At 45.5% G+C, this 22,953-nt stretch overlaps 1 pseudogene; it reads left to right on the forward strand.

Annotated features, from left to right (window-relative positions):
- LOC142290845 (lysosomal phospholipase A and acyltransferase-like) overlaps positions 1–22,677 on the forward strand; it is an 81,902-nt pseudogene extending 59,225 nt beyond the window's left edge.
- Positions 22,678–22,953: the final 276 nt, after the last annotated feature.

Raw genomic sequence — 22,953 nt, forward strand, 5'->3', positions numbered from 1 at the left:
GTGTATAATGGTTAACAGCATTCACGGGCTCCGTGAAGATCCCAGCATCGCAAGGTTATGTCTGGTGCTGCTGGGATCGTGACGGAGCCGGTGTAGAAGCAAGCGATATCCCAGGATGTTGTGAGTGTGTGGATGTGATGTGTGAGGTGTGTGTGAGAGTGAGTGTGATCTGATATGTGTGTGTACTCACCTGGGAGTCGGAGCTACGTGTCAGTTGGGCAAGAGCGAGCGTGCATTGCGTGAGGGGGCGGGGCCTGCAGAGAGCCGGGGCGAGAGGCCAATCCGTGTGGGGGGGCGGGGCCATGGCGAGCCCAGCGGCCAATCAGCTTTGTGTCACCGTAAGGACACAATTTTGGAGCATGACAGACAGACAGACAGAATAAGGCAATTATATATATAGATTTTCAGTTACTAACCTGTCAAATATGAGTACCTTAAGGCCTCATGCACACGGCAGTGAAATGAAACTGTGCAGCACCATATTCTGCCTTCAATGCTACATCCCATGGACCAGGACCCAATTTTATATATGGCAGCACAGGGAGATCTTACAATTCTGTTTTCAGACACTATTGAGAGAATTTACATAGAATTGTGTTTAATTGGCCAGTCTTCAACCTATAGCCAGATGGAATAATGTCAATTTATATATATATATATATATATATATATATTTATTAAAAAAACTAAAACATAATTATGTAAAACTTAGGTATAAAAAATATTGGCATAAAATGACCAATTAGGACCATATACTAGACGTGTACAGATCAGATGAAATTAGGAAATATCTAATTCAATCTGGTCTCTCACAGATGGCATTTTTTTCAAGTTGCCATCTTTCTTATCTTTTCATGAAACCAAGGTAAGCATAAAGACTTCTTCAAGCTACGACTGTCTCAAGGAGATTTTTGCAGGCATCACCAACTGTCATGGCAGCATCAGGATCTGTGCAAACTACTCTGCCTGTGATCAGCGCAGGTAGACGCGGTCGTCGAGCCACAAACCTAGACAGACTTGCAAGAGTTGATCGCTGCTGGGCTGCTTGTTAGTCTCTTTGATCACGTGCTGTGGGGAACCCAGTCATGTTTACTCCCCTCCTATTTATGTTAGCTGGACTATTCCATTAATGACAGCTATAGCTTACCTTGACTGGTATGGTAAGCTGTTGTGATCCAGACTTACTGGTGGTTCTTGTGAAGCGACCGGTGGTAGGGCCGCGGGTGTGTGTGTGTATGCTCTATTCCAACAAAATCCCCATACTCGGATTTTACCGGTAGTAACATTTCTTTACTATGAAACATATTTATAACACAGTCAACCGAACTATCTGCGCACATGTGTATGGTGGAGTCCCCAGATCTTCACTCCTTCCGGGTACGCAGCAAGGAAAAAAAAGAAAAGAGAAAAACACAAAGAAATGGCGGCAACTTTCCCTAACTTTCCCTACAATCACGTACCAGTCTATCCCAGAAGAAGATGCCGCTCCCACGTCGCAGGCCTGGAGTCTCACGATGATGGGTCCCGGTGCAGCGCTGAAGGGATGCAGCTCCTCGGTCTTCTCATTTGATCTTCTCCCACTGGTAACGGATTCTAGTCAGTCTCTTAGTCCCGGGGCACACCGAGCAGAAGAAGGGAGGTCACGGTTGCACGGATGGCTCCCTTGTGTCGGTAACGGCCCCTGCACTTGCACTCAGGGTGCAATGCTCTGCAGTCAAGTTGTCACAGTCCCTGGATATGCACTCCGGGCGCGATGCTCTGCAGTCCGGTTAGATCCTCGGAGAAAACAAAGTCCTGCAAACCGGGGATGGCAGAAACCACTTTCACAGGGTGATTCTTCCAAGAATCCGGTTGCAAAAGAGCCCTCTGTTCAGGGAGACCACACGTAGCTCTGAGCTGGCTGAACTCCGGGTCTGTGCAGTCCTCCCGCTCTTTTTCTTCCTGGTTAGAACAGACACGCTGTAGGGGATTTCCCACCTCTGTGTCTGTGATTGCACAGTCTGGCACTGCCCCCTTGTGGGCAAGTGCTGAAGCAATGTCCAAATCCATTTCTACATTGATGATGCAGTCTGAATGGTTGATCCCATTACATACCCCCCCCCACTTAAAGGTTGGCAGTCCCTGTCAACTACCGTCTGTTCCCAGGCAGTGATGACTGCAGATGTCACAGGGGTTGGTTGAGAAGTGGGCCATATATACTGGTCCCTGTAAGACTGCCCGGGCGGAATCCCAGCAGTGGTGCGGTCAGTGCGTCTCAAGGGTCGGTTGTTCCCCTCCCCGTCACTGTCTTTACGCCCCACTTCAGTCAGCACTCCGGGGGAAGAACTGGGTTGTGTAGGTGGGTCACCGGTCTCAGAGTCGACGTGATCACTATGCTGGGAAACGTCGGCAGCGTCACCCCCTCCGGGTACTGTGGTAGGGGAGTCAGGCTGGGATCGGCAGGGACGCAACATATTTCGGTGCACAGTGCGGATGCTGCGACTGTCTTCACCCCGCACTCGGTATACATGCCCATTGGGGTAGGGGCGTTCGATTACCCGGTAGACCTCAGTCTCCCACTTGGCTCGAAGTTTCCCTTGTGGCTTCTTGATACGGAGCAGGACTAGCTGTCCCAACTTCAAGGGGTGCTCTTGCACGGGGAGTGGGTCAGCATGTATCTGGCTCCGGATTTGTTGGCTCACCAGCCGGTGTACAGTCTCCATTTTCTGTCGGTGAGCATTTAGCCAGGAGGGGTAGTTATGGCAGACATCATCTCCAGGGCGGAATAGGTTCAGGTCATGGACCTTTTTTCCGGGGCGGCCAAAGAGAAGGGTGTGTGGGGTGTAACCAGTCACGGAGTGGACCTGGTTGTTGTAGGCCCATACTAGATCGGGAAGGAATTGGGGCCATTGGTCTTTCTTATCATCGGCCAAGGTGCGGATCAGCTGGAGTAGAGTCCGGTTGAAGCGTTCACATGCACCGTTCCCTTGTGGGTGGTAAGGAGTGGTCCTTGACTTCTGGATCCCATACATCCGATGCAGCTCTTCGATGACTCGGCCTTTGAAACAAGCCCCCTGGTCGGAGTGCAACCTCTCCGGACACCCATAGACGTGGATGAACTGTCGACAGATGGCCCGTGCAGCCGATTCAGCCGTCTGGTCTTTGGTAGCAACAGCGACAGCTACCCAAGGGGCCTGGATGTTTTAATTGTCTGGACAGGTGCACGCTGCTCAGGGGACTTGTGTAGTTCACAGGTGCGACAGGTTTGGCAGACGTCTTCAACCAGCTTGCGGAGCCCCGGACAATAGATGGACTGTTGAATCCACCAAAAGGTCTTGTCTATTCCGAAGTGTCCATTCCTTTTGTGGGCTTCGGCCACCATCTCACGGGCCAATTGATCAGGCACCACAACTTGTGTGCATTCCTCCAGCATGTGCGACAAGAGAACCTTCCGGTATAGCACTCCTTCTCTCAGAATCAGCCGGTCCCACTGACTGAGCAGGGTCAAGGTCCCGGTAGACAGTCGTGCCCGTATATCGGCGGGAGGCTTCTGCTGCCACTTCACCCATTGTTTGAGTAGAGCCCATTCAGGGTTCTGGTCCTGGAGCCTGCACCACTCCTGGGGTGGCAAGGTGACCCCCACTGGAGTTCCAGCTTCACCCACAACGAACTGGCGGTAATCCATCATCTGTTGGGCGAGCTTTGCAAAGTCAGGCGTCTCGTCCCCTTCTAATTCTTCATCTCGGTCTCGGTGGAGTAAGGGGTATGACACTCTAGACAGGCTGTCCGCATTTTGATTCTCAGCTCCAGCCCTATATTTGATCTTGTAATTGAACTTGGAGAGCCAAGCCATCCAACACTGCTCCATGACTCCGAGCTTCGCATTTTCTAAGTGGGCCAACGGGTTGTTATCGGTCAGGACTAGTACTTCGGTCCCCGTGAGGTACCCTGCAAATTTCTCCGCCATAACCCACGTTAGGGCCAACAGCTCCAGCCGGAACGAGCTATAATTGGTGGGATTCTTCTCGCCCTCATGTAGGGACCGACTGGCATAGGCTATGACCCGTTCCTTGCCTTCTTGTACCTGTGAAAGTACTGCCCCTAGACCCTGTAGACTGGCATCGGTGTGTAGTTGGAAGGGCAGGTTGTAGTCCGCATATGCCAGGATGGGGGGAGACGTTAAGGCACCCTTTAGGGCTTGGAAGGACTCTTCCTGGCTGGGTCCCCAGCTGATGGGTCGTCCTCTGGGGCTGTTGGTGGTCCCTCGAAGCAGGTCATGCAAGGGTGCAGCAAGCCGGGCGAAGTTTTTGACGAACCGGCGGTAGTAGCCGGCCAACCCCAGGAAAGCCCTGACCTCCTTGACGTTTGTGGGCTGCGGCCAATCCCGTACAGCGGCTATCTTCTCTGAAGACGGCTGAACACCTTCGGCTGAGATCCGGTGGCCCAGGTAATTGATCTCGGGCTGCAGAAGACGGCACTTGCTGAGTTTCAACTTCAGGCCATGTTCTCTCAACCTACTGAACACACGGCCCAGCTGCTGCAGGTATTCTTCAAATGTGGCCGAATAGACTACAATGTCGTCCAGGTAGATGAGGGTGAAGTCAAAGTTGAAGTCTCCCAAGCAGCGCTCCATCAGCCGCTGGAAAGTCCCCGGCGCGTTGTCCAGACCAAAGGGCATCCGGTCGAACTCGTACAGGCCCATGGGTAGGATGAAAGCAGTCTTCTCTCTATCTTTCTCGTGCATGGGTACCTGCCAATATCCGCTGGCCAGATCCAACGAAGAGAAGTATTTGGCTTTCTTCAGGGCTGTCAGGGATTCTTCGATCCTTGGCAAAGGGTATGAGTCCCGGGTGGTGCAAGCATTCAAACGGCGGTAGTCCACACAGAACCTCAGGGACCCGTCCTTCTTCTTGACTATCACCACCGGTGCAGCCCAGGGGCTCTGGCTTTCTTGTACCACTCCAGCGTGTAGCATGGAATTCAGGAGATTTTTCACTTCTTGGTATTGCTGGGGAGGTATTTGGCGGTACCTTTCACGGATCGGAGCAGCGTCACCTGTGGGGATTTCGTGCTTGATACTGGTGGTGCACCCAAAGTCGGTGTCATGCCGGGCAAAGGACGCCTGATGCTCTTGAAGTAGCTCTTCCACCTGGGACACCTCCCGTTTGGAGTATTGGGATACGTCCAACTGACAATTCTCTCGTAGTTCTCGCCCCGCGTTGGTGTCACCCGCGACAGCGGCCATGGCAGAGACCGTCACTGTCCAATCTCCCTCTGTAGACGGTACAAACTGGAGGGGGCTCATAGGGTTCACCTCTTCGATTAGAGCGTAGACTCGGGCGAGCTGTGTCCCGGCTTCTAGGTCAACGCTCACGTTAGCCGTGTTGCCCAGCCTGACAGGAATTCTTCCCTTTCTCACTACTGCTAGAGTTCGAGCGACTAGTGGATTCAGCTTCCCTTCCTTCGGGGTGCGCGACTCAATCAGCACCTCCACGCCTTCAAGCTGTCTTGTGGTGCTAAGGGGTAGTGAGATAACTGTCTCTTTCCCAGCCGGTAAGGTGATCCTAGTATGGCGGGGTACGGTGATCGTAGCCAGCGGCAGTTGTTCTTCTGTCATTCGCTGGAGGTTGCAGGTCCGGATCACTTGCTGAAAGGCACGGCGGGTGGCCCTATGTGCGGTCACTTCTTGCCAGTACTTGGGCCCCCTCTTGGTAAACAACACCAGATTCAGGTCTTTCAAGATGTTCATCCCAATAATCATGGGCGTTTCTGATCCAAAGCCTTCCCTGACCACGATTATCCCTCTCTTCCCGAGATCTTGGCCACAGATTTCGGTGTTCATCCAGGCAACTCCCATCACCGGAATGGGTAGATTATTGGCTGCTTTGATCTTGATGGCGGTATCAGGGTCATAGGCAACCCGCGGCTTTAGACATTCTTCGTAGAACTGCTCGGAGATGGTGGATACCTGAGACCCAGTATCCATTAACCCTTGTACGGCGATCCCTTCCAGTAATACCTCCAGGGTGGGGCTATTTGATGCAAGTTTGTTCCGTGGCTGGCTCTGTTTTCCTACATCCCTCTCTTTGGCCTCCCCTGCCGAGTGAGCCTCTTTGGCAGGGGCGTCTAGTTTAAAGGCGGCCGCTGTTGTGAGACATGACTTGCTGGTTCTGGTAGATCGGACCGTGGATGAACTTGAAAGTTCTGGGGGCAACGGTTTGCTCTATGGCGGGGGTCGCCGCATGTCCAGCATCTTCCCATCGGCCGGCTGGGTTGTTGTCTCGCTTGCCGGCCCGCCTGTTGGTCTAGGGTGAGCTGTAACACCTGTTTCTGCAACTCTGCCACCATCTGCTTCAGTTCTTCCGTGTCGCTGTTCGGAGTCCCGATACCAGATATGGACCTGCAAGCCGCGGTATATGTCTGTGTCTCCACGACAGGTCCCCTTGAACGTTCTATAGCTTCTTGTTTGACCTCAGCGAACGTAAAGGCCGGATTTATCCGGAGTAGATCTTGCAATGAGCGGTTAAGGTACGGGTCTCTCAATCCGGTCACGAACTGATCTCTCAACACCAGGTCAGGGGCACCCGTACTAGCTATCTGTTCTTCTTTTCTACAGGCTTGTTCTAGCAGCACTTGAAGGGCATTGGCATATTGAGGAATGTCCTCCGACTCGAGCTGAGTACGCCGGAAGAACATATAGCGCAATGTTCCCGCATATGTGGTCGGCCCATAGGTGTTCTCCAGCACCCGCACCAAGTCATACAACGTACGCTGGCCCCTAACCGTCTCCAGCCTGACTGTCGTCCACACTTCCCCCTCTAATGTTAGCATGGCCATTTCTGCTAAGGTCTTAGGATCAGTGTTATACATTTCCCCCACTATCTTAAGTTGTTCAGTCCATTCAGTTACAGGATAGTTCCGTCCGTTAAACTTTCTCACCTGATTGACAATAGACGTCGGGGGAGCTGTCCGGTTATAAGTTACTACCGGGGGATGATTTTGTTGGTCACACATCATGCCGACTACGCCACATGAAGCGACCGGTGGTAGGGCCGCGGGTGTGTGTGTATGCTCTATTCCAACAAAATCCCCATACTCAGATTTTACCGGTAGTAACATTTCTTTACTATGAAACATATTTATAACACAGTCAACCGAACTATCTGCGCACATGTGTATGGTGGAGTCCCCAGATCTTCACTCCTTCCGGGTACGCAGCAAGGAAAAAAAAGAAAAGAGAAAAACACAAAGAAATGGCGGCAACTTTCCCTAACTTTCCCTACAATCACGTACCAGTCTATCCCAGAAGAAGATGCCGCTCCCACGTCGCAGGCCAGGAGTCTCACGATGATGGGTCCCGGTGCAGCGCTGAAGGGATGCAGCTCCTCGGTCTTCTCATTTGATCTTCTCCCACTGGTAACGGATTCTAGTCAGTCTCTTAGTCCCGGGGCACACCGAGCAGAAGAAGGGAGGTCACGGTTGCACGGATGGCTCCCTTGTGTCGGTAACGGCCCCTGCACTTGCACTCAGGGTGCGATGCTCTGCAGTAAAGTTGTCACAGCCCCTGGATATGCATTCCGGGCGCGATGCTCTGCAGTCCGGTTAGATCCTCGGGGGAAACAAAGTCCTGCAAACCGGGGATGGAAGAAACCACTTTCACAGGGTGATTCTTCCAAGAATCCGGTTGCAAAAGAGCCCTCTGTTCAGGGAGACCACACGTAGCTCTGAGCTGGCTGAGCTCCGGGTCTGTGCAGTCCTCCCGCTCTTTTTCTTCCTGGTTAGAACAGACACGCTGTAGGGAATTTCCCACCTCTGTGTCTGTGATTGCACAGTCTGACACTGCCCCCTTGTGAGCAAGTGCTGAAGCAATGTCCAAATCCATTTCTACATTGATGATGCAGTCTGAATGGTTGATCCCATTACACTTGCGCATTATTACTGAGTGGTTGTGGTGTTAATCCTTGTTATCTTATAATTGCTGCCTTCCTTTTCTTCTTTGTTTCTTACTGTTTATTTCTGTGAGTTTACAGTGTGTCTGAGTTATGGGGCTCCGGCGCCTTCACCTTCAACACTAATCCAGAGGTCAGGGGTAGTCTAGGGTCTCCTGGAGTGAGGGACAATATAGGAGCCTCCTGTCCCACAATATCCTTCACTCACATTGTGACATTATAGCTGGTTCCACTTTTACTGCATTTCAGCATGGACCCGATTGCTGCACTAGCAAGACAATTACAGAACTTGCCTCTTCAGGTGGCTGAATTAAAAGGGCCGATACAGCAGCAAGCTCATTCCGCCACACCGATGCAATCTGTCTTGGTTTCTGGATCATCATTGCCAGGATGTCCTGTTTTTAAACATATGGATGTTATTTGCCCTAATGTGGATTGAATAACATTACAATTTTAATTATGGTATATTACCTTTGAGGTTTCAGTGCTGGACCACACGCTCTTTGCTGTCTTTCTAAAAATCTTATCATAGAATGGTAAAGTTTGAAGAGATCTCAAAGGCCATCGGGTCCAACCTCCTGCGAGTGCAGGTTTCCCTTTATCATCCCAGCTATATATTTATCCAGCTTCCTCTTAAACATTTCCATTGATGGAGAGCTCACCACCTCCCGTGGTAGCCTGTTCCCCTCTCTAACTGCCCTCACTGTCAGAACGTTTTTCCTAATTTCTAATCTGAATCTCCTTGCTTTTAGTTTCATCCCATTGCTTCTTGTACTTCCTTGTACTAATGAGAATAGGGTAGTTCCCTTTGCACTGTGCCTTCCTTTCAGATATTTGTAGACCACTATTTTGTCTCCTCTCAGCCTTTTCTTTTGCAAACGAAACATCCCTAGTTCATTTAGCCAGTCTTCAATCACATGGTTTGCAGACCTTCTACCATCTTGGTTGCTCTTCTCTGGACTTGCTCCAATATGTTGATGTCTTTCTTGAATTGGGGCGTCTAAAACTGTACACAGTATTCTAAGTTGTGTCTCATGTTTATCTGATTCAAACATTGGTTTATTTGTCTGAGAACTGCTTGAAGTTCAGTCAGCTATGGAGCTGTGTACAAAATGAGCATACTCATATTTTTGTGAGTAGACAGCATATGTGCTGTCAAGAACAATGACCATCCAATACCAATTGTTCTGTGCACATTGGAAGTGCGATCAAGCATTCTATTAAACTACCGGCAATTGGATTCTTTGTATATACTATTAGATCAGACATTACTTCTATTTTACCATAAACTTACCGTATTCTGTTTTGAGGCATTATCTATATATTTATAGTAGATAAGGATGTTTCAGAAAAGGGAAAGTTCACATTTACAACATTAGAGACAACATTCATCACTGGTGAATTATTACTTCCTTTTCGAGTTTCGCTGTTCTCTTTAGGAACCGTAACAACAACCATTAGAAATTCATGGAATACTCTAATGTCTATTCATCTTTTCTTTGAAATGTGTTTGTGCGATAGATCAGCCGCTACCTAGAAGAACACCGAGATTTAGAAACGGCGGGGATCTTATTGTTGAACAACAGTCTTTTATTGTGTAATTTCCTTTCTTATTTTCATTGGTAAGATGTTCTGAGCCAAATCCTTAGAGCGGGGAGAACAGTTTTACATATTTTATCACTGACTTCACATATTGAACAGATAAGTGGTGTGAAGCATGGAATATGTTAGAAGTACAGTATGTACTTTATATGAGGAGTTCAGGCCACGTGTTTTTCAGAATCCACTGTCGTGCGCTGGAGCATGTGCTACATTTTATATTTATTTATTTTGGGCATATTTGCTTCATTCACTGAACCCCTTTCCCCAGGCTGCACGGTTTTGCATCCTAGACTTACAGCATTTATATTTTTATATATGTTTTATTAAAACAAAGCTACCATATTTTTCGGACTATAAGACGCACCTGACCTGACTATAAGACGCACCCTGGTTTTAGAGGAGGAAAATAGGAAAATAAAATTTTAAGCAAAAAATGTGGTCATGATGACACACTGTTATGGGGTGAGGAACTGCTGCTGACACTGTTATGGGGTAATGTCCCCAAATTCTCTACTAAGGTACCCCATCCTGGTAATGATCCTCCTGCCTTGTATATGATCCCCATCCTTGTATATATGTACCTCATCCTGGTATATATTCCCATTCTGCTATATACCGCCATCATGGTATAGCCCCCATCCTGCTACATAGCGCCATCCTTGTATATGCCCTTATCATGCTATATACTGCCATCCTGGTATATATTCCCATCCTGCTATATACCACCATCCTGCTATATACCCCCATCCTGCTATATACCCCCATCCTGCTATATACCTCCATCCTGCTATATTCCCCCATTCTGCTATATACCCCATGCATCCTGCTATATACCCCCATCCATCCTGCTATATACCCCCATCCATCCTGCTATATACCCCTATCCATCCTGCTATATACTCATATCCTGCTATATACCCCCATCCATCCTGCTATATACCCCCATCCTGCTATATGACCGGCTACATGTGGCACACAAAAAAATAAACGTTTAAAAAAGTTATGTCTCGTCACACTTTTATGCGTGTTTTTAATGTGTTTTTTATATTCATTAGAATAAATGAAAAACACAGCAAAAACGCACTGCAGCGTGTGCATGAGATTTTAGAAGTCTCATTCACTTTGTGACAGTTAAATGTCACGTTATTCACGACACAAAAATTTACAGTGTCTATGGAGATGCTCACGTGTCAGATTGATCTGATATATGGATAAAAGTCTACAGGTGCATGGAATTATTGGGCTGCAGTTGGATGACATCTGGGTACAGTCCAATTTTTGAAGACTCAAAGAAAGGAGAAGATGGAGAAATTTTGTTCTTCATCTTCTCCTCAGTGTGCACTGATTCTCTCACCCAAAAGATTCAGACCACAATATACTGACACTTATCAAAGCCTGATTAGAGTGTAATTTGCATAATTGGCCTGACTCTCTTAGATAAGATCATATAGGGCGGCACGATGGCTCAGTGGTTAGCACTGCAGTCTTTCAGCACTGGGGACCTGGGTTCAAATCCCACCAAGGACACCATCTGCAAAGAGTTTGTATGTTTTCCCCTTGTTTGCGTGGGTTTCCTCCGGGTTCTCTGATTTCCTCCCACACTCCAAAAACATACTGATAGGGAATTTAGATTGTGAGCTCCAATGGGGACAGTGTTACGAATGTATGTAAAGCGCTGTGGAATTAATAGCTCTATATAAATTAATAAGTATTATTATTATGTACGGCCATCTGCCTCTGCTATTACCAATCCTAATTAACTTTGGAGCTTTAAAGGGGTATTTTGACTCAGGAGCAGACACAGATAGAAGAGGGCACCTTTTGCAGTCCAATATCTCGTTATAATGCACAATTTCATGTGCTTTGGAAGTAGAAGTGGGCCTCTTTACCTTTTGGGCCCCTGTTTGACTGCCCCGCATGCACCAATGGTATATCAGCGGTTGTTCCACTCACTTCCACACCTTATGACAGATATCTGCAAGGTCTTTGGTGTGACCGTCAATTATTGTGTATCTATATTATTCTATTGACCCAGCAGATATCCGTAGATGTGACATCACTAGTTGCGCTATCCTCCCAATATGGAAGTGAGTGGAGCTGGAAAACCCCTTTAAATATTTAATTTCAAGCCATAAAGTGTATCAGCACAATGTTCACCTTGAGTTATGTTAGCATTTACTGTATTATGACATGTGAGCTGTCTCTTAAAAACCTCCAAAACAAGAAAGCCTGCGGAGACACCATCACATGTTTCTCAACGCTGGCAGGAAACAAGCCAGGTTTTTCACCGGGAAGGAACAACCACGGGAAGGGCAGTCTCCAGTCAAGGAAACCACCTATGCCAAACATGGTATCCATCCTACTGTCTGTGGGAAAGTGACAGCCATTTTTCACCACTCTTACATTACACCACACCACTACACAAACGCAGCAATAATGGCCAACACACAGCACCAACACCAAGTGAATAGATCTAAAAACCAAACCTTCAATATGTTCTCAGACTGAGCTGAGAGCAAAATTAGTTGGAGCCCTCTAGCAGGATGTCATCTTCCGTTTTGTAAAATATTGCCTAGCAGCATTAGATTAATGTATGATTTCTAGATATGCAGTCGATGTCTTTTTTTTTCTACAGTTATTACATATTGTATTACTGTCCATAATATTTTTTTTTGTTTCAGTTGGACCATCTTCACATTCAAATCATATGTTTCTAAATTAGCAGGAGACTGCAGGAAGGATTCCTTCTATTCTATGCTCTCATCTCATAGTCTGAGAACATGTGGAAGCTGTGGGTTTATTTTAGATCTTGGTTATACTTGTGTTTTACACGGATGAGTGCAATCCGACAAAACATCGGATTGCTCTCTAGTGCAAAACTATAAGGCGGTGTCCATCTGTGATTGATTTCTCATGTCACAGCGGCATGCGGAATGAATCGTAGCATGCTGTGTTTGGCAGCGATTCTCGGCTCACACACCCCATACAAGTCTATGGGAGCATGTGAAACATCGCACTGCACTCGCATGTAATCTGAATGCAGTTCGATGTACGAAGAGACAGACAGCGGAGGAGAGGGAGAAAGTGCTCTCTCCCTCTTCTCCGCAGCTGTTACCCGATCGCAAGATCGGATTACAGTTGCATGACCCTCGGTTGATGCTCGCAGCACAGGGTCATTAGTATACCACCCCGAGCTCGGCCACAGCTGAGCCGCTTGGATCCCGGCTCGTTGGTGGGTGGCTCGAGCGCCTCCGGACCCGGGTTCACTTCGCTCTGAAAGGATGTTGGCGCTACGTAGGGGGGGTGGTAGGTAGGTGTACGGCCGGAGCCGTGTTTGAGTTTGTGACGCCACCCACGGGATGTGGTGAAGGTGTAGGCATCACCGCTGCAGTTACGGGGCACCCGGGGGAGATGGATATGCAGCAAGATGTTAACCCCTCCGTGAGCAGGGATGATGGCCCCGTGACCCATTGGGGAGAAGTAGCTGAGCGGTACAGGGCGGTGCGCGGCCGGATGGCACTGTTGTACTCACTGTTATTGACACACACAAGTTTCTGGTAAACAAAGTTGATGGTGGTTGGTGCCCGCAGCTGGCTGCGTCTGGTCCCCCACCCGGTTCGGTGGTCTTTGCTTTTCTCCTGCACCATGTAGTGTGTATGTAGACTGCCTTCGCTTCAGTGACGGGAATCCGCTCCCTGGCGGTATGTGTGTCGGGAAAGCCCGTTTGCCTGCAGACGCTGGCCCGTGGGATCTCTCTGCCTGTGCGGTGGCTTTCTATCCCCCTCGGTGGGCTGTTGTCTTCAGTCGGGACTTGGGTGGGAAAGTAACTAGAGAATGTATGTCTAAAACACCAATGGTGTGAACAGGGTGCAAGACTCAAAAATATACAACTAAACAATAGGATAAAGAGTTGCACACCAGTCACAATGTATAGGGGAATAATGAAAAGCATAACTGCTATAGGAATACTAGACTGAAAAATACAATGGACTATCTGAAATAAGTGAAAAACATGAAAATGGTATCTGCATAACTGCTATGAAAAATAGGAATGAGAGATATTTAGCCATTGCATTGATCAATGCAAAGGAGCCCCAAACCAAACGCCAAGGTAATCTCTATTTTTGGGGTCCCTAACCTATGTGTAACCTCACCTGCAGTTAAAAACTTGCTCTGTATGGGAAGCAAGGGACCAAGCTATATATGTGCATTGATCAATACAATGGCTAAATATCTTTCATTCCTATTTTTCATAGCAGTTATGCAGATACCATTTTCATGTTTTTCACTTATTTCAGATAGTCCATTGTATTTTTCAGTCTAGTATTCCTATAGCAGTTATGCTTTTCATTATTCCCTTATACATTGTGACTGGTGTCCAACTCTTTATCCTATTGTTTAGTTGTATATTTTTGAGTCTTGCACCCTGTTCACACCATTTGTGTTCCAGACATACATTCTCTAGTTAGTATGCACTTTTTGTCTGAGAACCCTGCCCCACCCATAGCCATGTGTCTTATTTCACACATATATAGCTTGGTCCCTTGCTTCCCATACAGAGCAAGTTTTTAACTGCAGGCAAGGTTACACATAGGTTAGGGACCCCAAAAATAGAGATTACCTTGGCGTTTGGTTTTGGGGCTCCTTTGCATTGATCAATACAATGGCTAAATATCTCTCAGTCCTATTTTTCATAGCAGTTATGCAGATACCATTTTCATGTTTTTCACTTATTTCAGATAGTCCATTGTATTTTTCAGTCTAGTATTCCTATAGCAGTTATGCTTTTCATTATTCCCCTATACATTGTGACTGGTGTGCAACTCTTTATCTTATTGTTTGGGTGGGAAAGGACCTAGAGTCCAGACCTCAATCAGTGAATTAACTCAGTCCAGTGGCTTCTGGACCTCGTTTCAGGGTCTGAGTACCCCCTGTGTGCTCCGGTTTCCAGTCGGTTCCCCGGGTCGGTACCGGCGGGCCACTACCCTGTCCCGGTCCACCACGGTTCTACCTTGCCGTCTTCCCAGCTCCTGCAGGCTAAGCCCACCATCTGCCTCCTAGCCGAGGTACCAGGGCTACGACCCTGGCACCTGTCAGTTCCCACTGCAGACCTGTCACCACAGGCTTGCTGCACTTGAACTCTCCAACTCCTCAACTCTCTGACTTCCACTGAACTGAACTGAACTGTACTGTTTTTGTGTTTCCTGCCTCAGGCCCTCTGAACTCCTCGGTGGGCGTGCCAACCGCCTGGCTCCGCCCCCTTGGTGTGTCCATTAAGCTCTGAGGGAGATGACTAGGGTTTATCTGGTTTGAGTGGTATTACCTGGTGTGGGACTGGTGTTCTGCGGGGTGCTATCTGTGACTACCTGGCTAGTCCAGGGCGTCACACTAGCATATCACATCCGATGCTTTCTCATCAGAAGCAATGCGCAAGTGGAACCGTACCCTAATATTTACTCATTTGGTGTTGTGTGGTGGCCATTGTTGCTGTGGATCTCTGTTTGTGGGGGCGTTGTGGCCTGTAGTCATGCATGTACGGCAACTCAATATATGGCTGGGGGCCCACTAAGAGGTTCACTGACCTGGCAGTGGGCTTCATACAGTCTAATCAAAATAATAATCTAAGAACCTCATGTTCAGTTTCGTAAATTTCTGCCTAGCAGCACTGGAACTTTGTAAGACTTTTAGATGTGCGGTCCATGTCTTTTTTTCCACAGTTCTGGCAGACACATGGTATCCACAAATCTGTAACCGTCCTATCTATAAAACAGAGGGGAAAAACATATTCCATAATTTGGCACCAGTAAAAATGTCAACTCATTTTAAAAAAAAGTATTGTCATACAGAACACTAGTTGCTACAATTTAACTACTTAAATGCTGCAGTAAATAATAACTACAGCATTTTTGGTGGTCTAACAGACACATAATTGCGATCAACATATGTAACAGTCCCAGCTGTTAAAAAAAAAAAAAAAATATCACGTTTCTCAACTTGGCACCAATAAAAATCAGAAAAGACTCTCATGAATCTTTAATGAAAAAAATGTAGTTCTCAGTATATGAAACAGATGGCTTTTTAACTGTTTTAATTGCCCAAAAGTAAAAAAAATATATATATACATATATATATATATATATATATATATATATATATATATATATACATATATATATTTTGGTATAGAAATAATTGATAATTGTTGTGATCTATGCCAAGTCTTGAATTGGTTAAGGGATTTTTCGGTCAAAAGAAATTCCTGTAATGAATCTGTTTCATGTCTCATGTAAGTAGTAACGGACACAAAAAAAAACGTATAAAATATGGCGAGGATGAGAAATAAAGTATAGATAAGGCTTGAGAAGTATAAATCTTTATTAAGAAACAGGACGGCAAATAGAGAAGATAATTGAAAGCATTTAAAAAGCTTGATGATTTAGGCCAGGATGTGTCCAAGATGCAGTAACCTAACACCCTACTGCTATGCCAAGTAGAAAGTAACCAGAAAGACAAATCTCCAATAAAAAAGACACCATAAATTAAAAAAAAGCCAAAAAAAGTTAAATAGGTCACCAGATATGTACAAAATGCATCAAAGAGGTCAATCACTTAATTAGGTTTTTTAGAGTGTGTAAAATATATAGGCAGAGCACCATAGGTACTGATGATAATAGACCCATATGTATGAAGAAAAAGGTATACATATCAAATATCCTTTAAGGGGTGTTCCAACTTACAAAGTCCTTTTAATCCTAAATACTATCTATTTAATTCAATAATCTAAACTAATTCCTAATGTTCTTAATTACAAATTCACTCTCCTTTCCTTACTAAACTATCTAACTACTTTTCTTTTTGTTAATACTTCCTTTTTTGATGACTTTTCATGTAAGAATACTAGTTCATGCTGGGCTACTCAAATGAGGGCAGAGGTTTCAGTCACTACCATAGCCTCTGCCCCTACCATAAAACCCAGTGTCACCAGTGAGGCTCGTTTCAAGGGCAGTGCTGGTCCCTTCGCGATGTGCACTGTGGAATGTGCACAATGACAGCGCACTCTGTTGCCAGCTCAGATCAGCAGCAAGAGAAGAGCGCACTTTCAGTCAGATTATCCGCAGCTCTCCCATGAGAGCGGAAGAGCGTCATATTTTTCTATGAGGCTGTCACACTCGGCATAGGAGGTCCATGGTCAGTCCATGCACAGATCGCCATGCAATAGTCTGGCCGGGGGTCTTCTGACCCGAGCATGACAGCCCCTCATAGCAATATATGAAGCTGTTCCACTCTGGTCAGAAGATCCACAGCCAGTCTGTGCATTCTGGTCTGTGCACGGACCATATTGCATGGAAATCCAGTATGTGTTCTAAAACTACCCGGCTTGCAGAGACCAGTGCCGTCCCCGCAAGTGATGTAACCAAAAGAGGAAGTGGTAAAAAAATAGAAAACTAGTTAAATAGCATGGTTAGGGAAGGAGAGGGAATCTTTAATTAAAGTATATTATAAATTAATTCAGGTTATTGCATTAAATAAATAGGGATTTAAGATGAAAATGACTCTGTATGTTAGACTACACTTTTAAGGCTGTGCCCACGATGAGTTATGGTAAGGTTGTGACTCTCCATATTTTTCCCACTTCAAAAAAATCAGCGCCTTACAGTTCCAGCAAAGTGGATGGTATTAATAGACATCGTCCCACTCTGCTTTTTTTATTAGCGTTCACTGACCTATGGTGCGTGTTTCAAATCCGCAACATGTCAATCTCTTTAACGAATACGCTGAGTTTTATGAGCAGAATTTTCCCATACACTTGCATTTAGATGCTGAAAATCCACAGCCAAAAACACTTATGTAATTTTAGTGCGCTTCCGCTGCGGGAACGCATGAAAACTCATGTAATCCACACATAACTAGATCAATGAAATTGGTGAAAGCCAAATACCAGGAAGTTTAAAAAAACAAAGCAGCTATATTTAAAACGTGGCATATCAACAAGAGACAAAAAACGCAACGTCAAAAATGCAATAAAATCGAATGTTAACATTTTTTAAGTAACCTAATTTATGTAATAGGTGCAAAAATTGGTTCAATACTTGAGTAATTATTACACAAATTATTAGGAAGCTCTATCTCCCCTGAACTAAGCATAACCAATAGATGACAACAAAAAGCATATAAATCCAGGATTTATTCTATGAAAATCTAAGGCAAAAGATGTCCCTTATTTTCGTAAATTCATAGTATGCTCTAGGTATAGCTTTTTTTTCAGACAATCTGTTTTTTCCTGTTAGATTTCAATAGTTTATTTTTGCCTCTATTATAAAACACGTTAAGTTGTATTTTAATTTATGAAACATTTTGAAAAATGCAACCAACAAAGGTTCTAAAACACATATGTGCAGATTTACTAAATCAGCCTAATATATGGACACATACACGTACAAGTGCATTTCAATAAATTAGAATATCAGCAAAAAGTTAATTTATTTCAGTAATTCAATACAAAAAGGTGCCACCAGCCTACCCTAGCACTGGAGGCGCATGTAGAGGTGGACATTGGCGCTGGAGTACGCTGGTGGCGGCTCACAGGGTTCCTGTGGCTGGGGTTCTCGGTAGCCCACTTTGTGCAGTCTTATGGTAATGGCGGGTGTCGGCCCCTGTTGCTGGTGCCTGGTGACTTGGGAAACCAGCTAGAAGCCAAACTGAATAAACCATTGGTTGTACATTGTATGTGTAGCAAGAAGACTGATTATTACTTCACTCTCTGGCTGAATCTGGAGCTTTTACTGTCGCTCATAATTGACTGCTGGATAGACAACATAAGGTTAGTCTATAACACAACCACCAAGTCTACTGCTACTGACCCGCCCGCGCCGGGGCCTGGGGGTTATTCGTTAATGGGCCGGCTCTGTTCTGCTTGGCAGATGTCACGGCAACAGGGCCCGGTTCCATGACCCCGGTGGTGTTGTTTTAATAAATGACGGTGGGGGTACAGTCATATGAAAAAGTTTGGGCACCCCTATTAATGTTAACCTTTTTTCTTTATAACAGTTTGGGTTTTTGCAACAGCTATTTCAGTTTCATATATCTAATAACTGATGGACTGAAATGAGGTTTATTGTACTAACAGAAAATGTGCAATCCGCATTTAAACAAAATTTGACCGGTGCAAAAGTATGGGCACCCTTATCAATTTCTTGATTTGAACACTCCTAACTACTTTTTACTGACTTACTAAAGCACTAAATTAGTTTTGTAACCTCAATGAGCTTTGAACTTCATAGGCAGGTGTATAAAATCATGAGAAAAGGTTTTTAAGGTGGCCACTTGCAAGTTGCTCTCCTATTTGAATCTCCTATGAAGAGTGGCATCATGGGCTCCTCAAAACAACTCTCAAATGATCTGAAAACAAAGATTATTCAACATAGTTGTTCAGGGGAAGGATACAAAAAGTTGTCTCAGAGATTTAAACTGTCAGTTTCCACTGTGAGGAACATAGTAAGGAAATGGAAGAACACAGGTACAGTTCTTGTTAAGCCCAGACGTGGCAGGCCGAGAAAAATATCAGAAAGGAAGAGAAGAAGAATGGTGAGAACAGTCAAGGACAATCCACAGACCACCTCCAAAGACCTGCAGCTTCATCTTGCTGCAGATGGTGTCAATGTGCATCGGTCAACAATACAGCGCACGTTGCACAAGGAGAAGCTGTATGGGAGAGTGATGCGAAAGAAGCCGTTTCTGCAAGCACGCCACAAACAGAGTCGCCTGAGGTATTCAAAAGCACATTTGGACAAGCCAGTTACATTTTGGAAGAAGGTCCTGTGGACCGATGAAACAAAGATTGAGTTGTTTGGCCATACAAAAAGGCGTTATGCATGGAGGCAAAAAAACATGGCATTCCAAGAAAAGCACTTGCTACCCACAGTAAAATTTGGTGGAGGTTCCATCATGCTTTGGGGCTGTGTGGCCAATGTGGGCACCGGGAATCTTTTTAAAGTTGAGGGTTGCATGGATTCAACTCAATATCAGCAGATTCTTAACAATAATGTGCAAGAATCAGTGACGAAGTTGAAGTTACGCAGGGGATGGATATTTCAGCAAGACAATGATCCAAAACACCGCTCCAAATCTACTCAGGCATTCATGCAGAGGAACAATTACAATGTTCTGGAATGGCCATCCCAGTCCCCAGACCTGAATATCATTGAAAATCTGTGGAATGATTTGAAGCGTGCTGTCCATGCTCGGCAACCATCAAACTTAACTGAACTGGAATTGTTTTGTAAACAGGAATGGTCAAATATACCTTCATCCAGGATCCAGGAACTCATTAAAAGCTACAGGAAGCGACTAGAGGCTGTTATTTTTGCAAAAGGAGGATCTACAAAATATTAATGTCACTTTTATGTTGAGGTGCCCATACTTTTGCACCGTTCAAATTTTGTTTAAATGCGGATTTCACATTTTCTGTTAGTACAATAAACCTCATTTCAATCCAGAAATATTACTGAATCTATCAGTTGTTAGATATATGAAACTGAAATAGCTGTTGCAAAAACCCAAATTGTTATAAAGAAAAAAGGTTAACATTAATAGGGGTGCCCAAACTTTTTCATATGACTGTATATTTACAGGGGAGATGTCGTGATGCCACATGTGGTGTGCGGCAACATAAGTCCCGCTGTTGCTGTTCAGTTTTTCCTGGGGTCGTTGGTGCTACAGCAGAGATACAATAGCTCTCCACAGGGAGAGCTGGGCCCCAGGGCTGTTGGGAGTAGTAGTCCTTAATGGCGGGGAGCAGGGCCGGAGATGCAGGGAATGATCAGACGATACAGGGATGTAGTCACAAGGTCTTTACTCACAGTTAAGAGTTCCAGGTTAGCATGTCCAGACAAATGCTGCCCTCGGGGTGCTGAGTCCCGCTGTGATGGGACTATCCAGACGATCATGGATAGTTCGGAGGCACAACCCTATACACCCCTCTGTGTTCCTTTCCTGGTCTTCCTGCGCTGACCTCTCCTGCCTGTCCTGCACCTGCACACACAGAGCCCCGAGCCGGTGTCCGCGGACCCTATAGGGTGGCTTGAAGCTCTATCCCTTTCGCCCTATATGGTCACCTTTTTACTGGATGTGTGTGGATTTGTCTTCGGCACTTGAAGTAACCTCAGCCTCCGGTTAGCTAGCTGAGTCTTGAAGTTCTCCACTAGGTGAGGGGCCGGTCCCCTACTGCGGCCAAGTCCCTCCACTCCATATGTCGTATGTGGAATGAAGCCATGGGCGTATGGTCACTTACTGTGAGCTCTAGGACCCTTTCAGTTTTGTGCCTGGGCCAAGCTCCTGCAGCTCCAGACCACAGGTCTTGACTCCTTCACTGCTTGTACTCTACTGGCCAACTTTCTACAGTGTGCTCCCACTAACTAGTCTCCACCCCCCAGCCTGGCCTCAGACTGTCACTAGGCCCTTACCCTGGTCTGATGGGATGTTGCTGAGTGAGAGTGTCTGTGTTTTGTTTATACCGGCTTGTGACTCCCTCCTTACCTGGGAATGGGATACTACACCTCTGACTGAGATGCAGTCCCTCTGTGGCAACTGAAGCCTCAGGGGCACCACACTACTCCTGAGGGGGTTGATGTCCAATTCCCAGGCTTTGGCCAGACATACCCATTGGAGTTTCTGGATCCTAGCAAAAGAAGTGTTGGCACGTATTTCTACACTCTTGTCCAAAGTATGGCTGATTGGGGGTACATACTTGATGTAAATGTAAGAGGAGACCCTTATGATTGGTGGAAAGCTCCTAATGAAAATACGGAATATTTTGAAGCTTTGCAGAAGCTCAAATAAACTATGTATGAGGACTTCAAGAGCCCAGTGGTGCTACTGGCTCACAAAATGGACAATTTGTTGTTAAAAAGCATTAAAATTAATACATCTAGTTATCAAATATTTTATAGTAGGACATATAAGTTCACAGTTCTGTTTATGTTGGAGGGCATAGGTTATTAATAAAGTTTATAAGGAATAAATATTAAGATGCCCATATTGAATATACTTGAGTACTGCCATGGAAGGATATATATAAATCCTCTGGTAGCTTCTAGAAGATTATGTCACATGAACTATGTTCAACTAGAACACCCTATATGGACTGAGCAGTTGGTATATAACACACGATGGAGGGGGCCACTCGGGGGCTCCTCCACATTGCCTGCTGTCAGACGACTCCAGTGCTGCAAGATGAACATACGCTGTCCGGCCTAAGAGATGACACCCCCTGCTTTGCCATTCAGGACCCAGAGAGAGATGGGTAAAGATTTCTCATTGATCAGTATGGACTAAATGAACTCTTTTTTTTCCATAAGCTAACAAAGTATGTTGTTTTTCCTTTCTGTAACTGAACCCTGACAACCATTTTTAATTAGATAAAATACATTGATTTTTTACATTTTTGAAGTCCTTTCTTTCATGCGCCTTTACGTATTTGAAGAAAAATATATTTAAGAGTATATTTTTTAACATTTGTACACCCTGTTTTTTCTAAATCATCATAAACAGAGCTGGAAGGACAAGTATATCCAATCTTTTGTGGCTCTTGTTGCTCCTTAGGGAGGAGTGGCACAACGTTGGGAATTCTTTCATCAGGAGACAATATTAGAATTCCAGTCATCAGCTCCTTGTGAACCCGTGACCAGCAGCGCTTGGCAGTCTCCACCAGTTGGCTACTACCCTCCAATAACACATGGCCAGCTAGTAAAGTATTTGTAACTACACCAAGTGCAAACTACACATTGAAGGACTACAAGAATTTTTACAATGACATTGGCTTTAAGGAGGGTTGGTTCATGAAAAAAGAAATGGAAAACTTATATATTCTCTTGCTCCTCCAAGGATAATAGTGTATTGCCTTTATGGAACTGAGTTTGACACTCCTGATTCATTTCAATACGATTCTTTTCCAGACAAGGACCCAAACATCATTTATGTGCCCGGAGATAAAACAGCGAACATAGAACGTACACTACAGTGTCGTAGGTGGATAGGCATTAAAAAACTAGCCGTATATTTGGAAGAGCTACCAGGAAATTAACATATTGCCATGTTGTCAAATGTTACCACTATATCCTACATCAAGAAGGTCCCTTTGGGGGTCTAGCTTGCATCTCTGAGGTGTGGTGTTGTCTTCTGTGCACTGTGGTTTTTGTGGCATTCTGCTGATCAGAAATAAAGACAATTAATATACAATAGGGCATTATTGCTGACATACATCTGTTATTTATCGAGAGCATGCATTGCTGGAAGATAGTTTCTTTGATATCTACAATTTCACACATGTTTCTCAGGCTTCATTTGTACTCGGTTACTTGGTTCAACAACTCACAATCCCCAAATGCATTTTTTTTAATAATTGAAGAAATGTCATGTTCATACA

This window comes from Anomaloglossus baeobatrachus, chromosome 1 (genome assembly GCF_048569485.1).
Source record: "Anomaloglossus baeobatrachus isolate aAnoBae1 chromosome 1, aAnoBae1.hap1, whole genome shotgun sequence".
NCBI classification, from domain to species: domain Eukaryota; kingdom Metazoa; phylum Chordata; class Amphibia; order Anura; family Aromobatidae; genus Anomaloglossus; species Anomaloglossus baeobatrachus.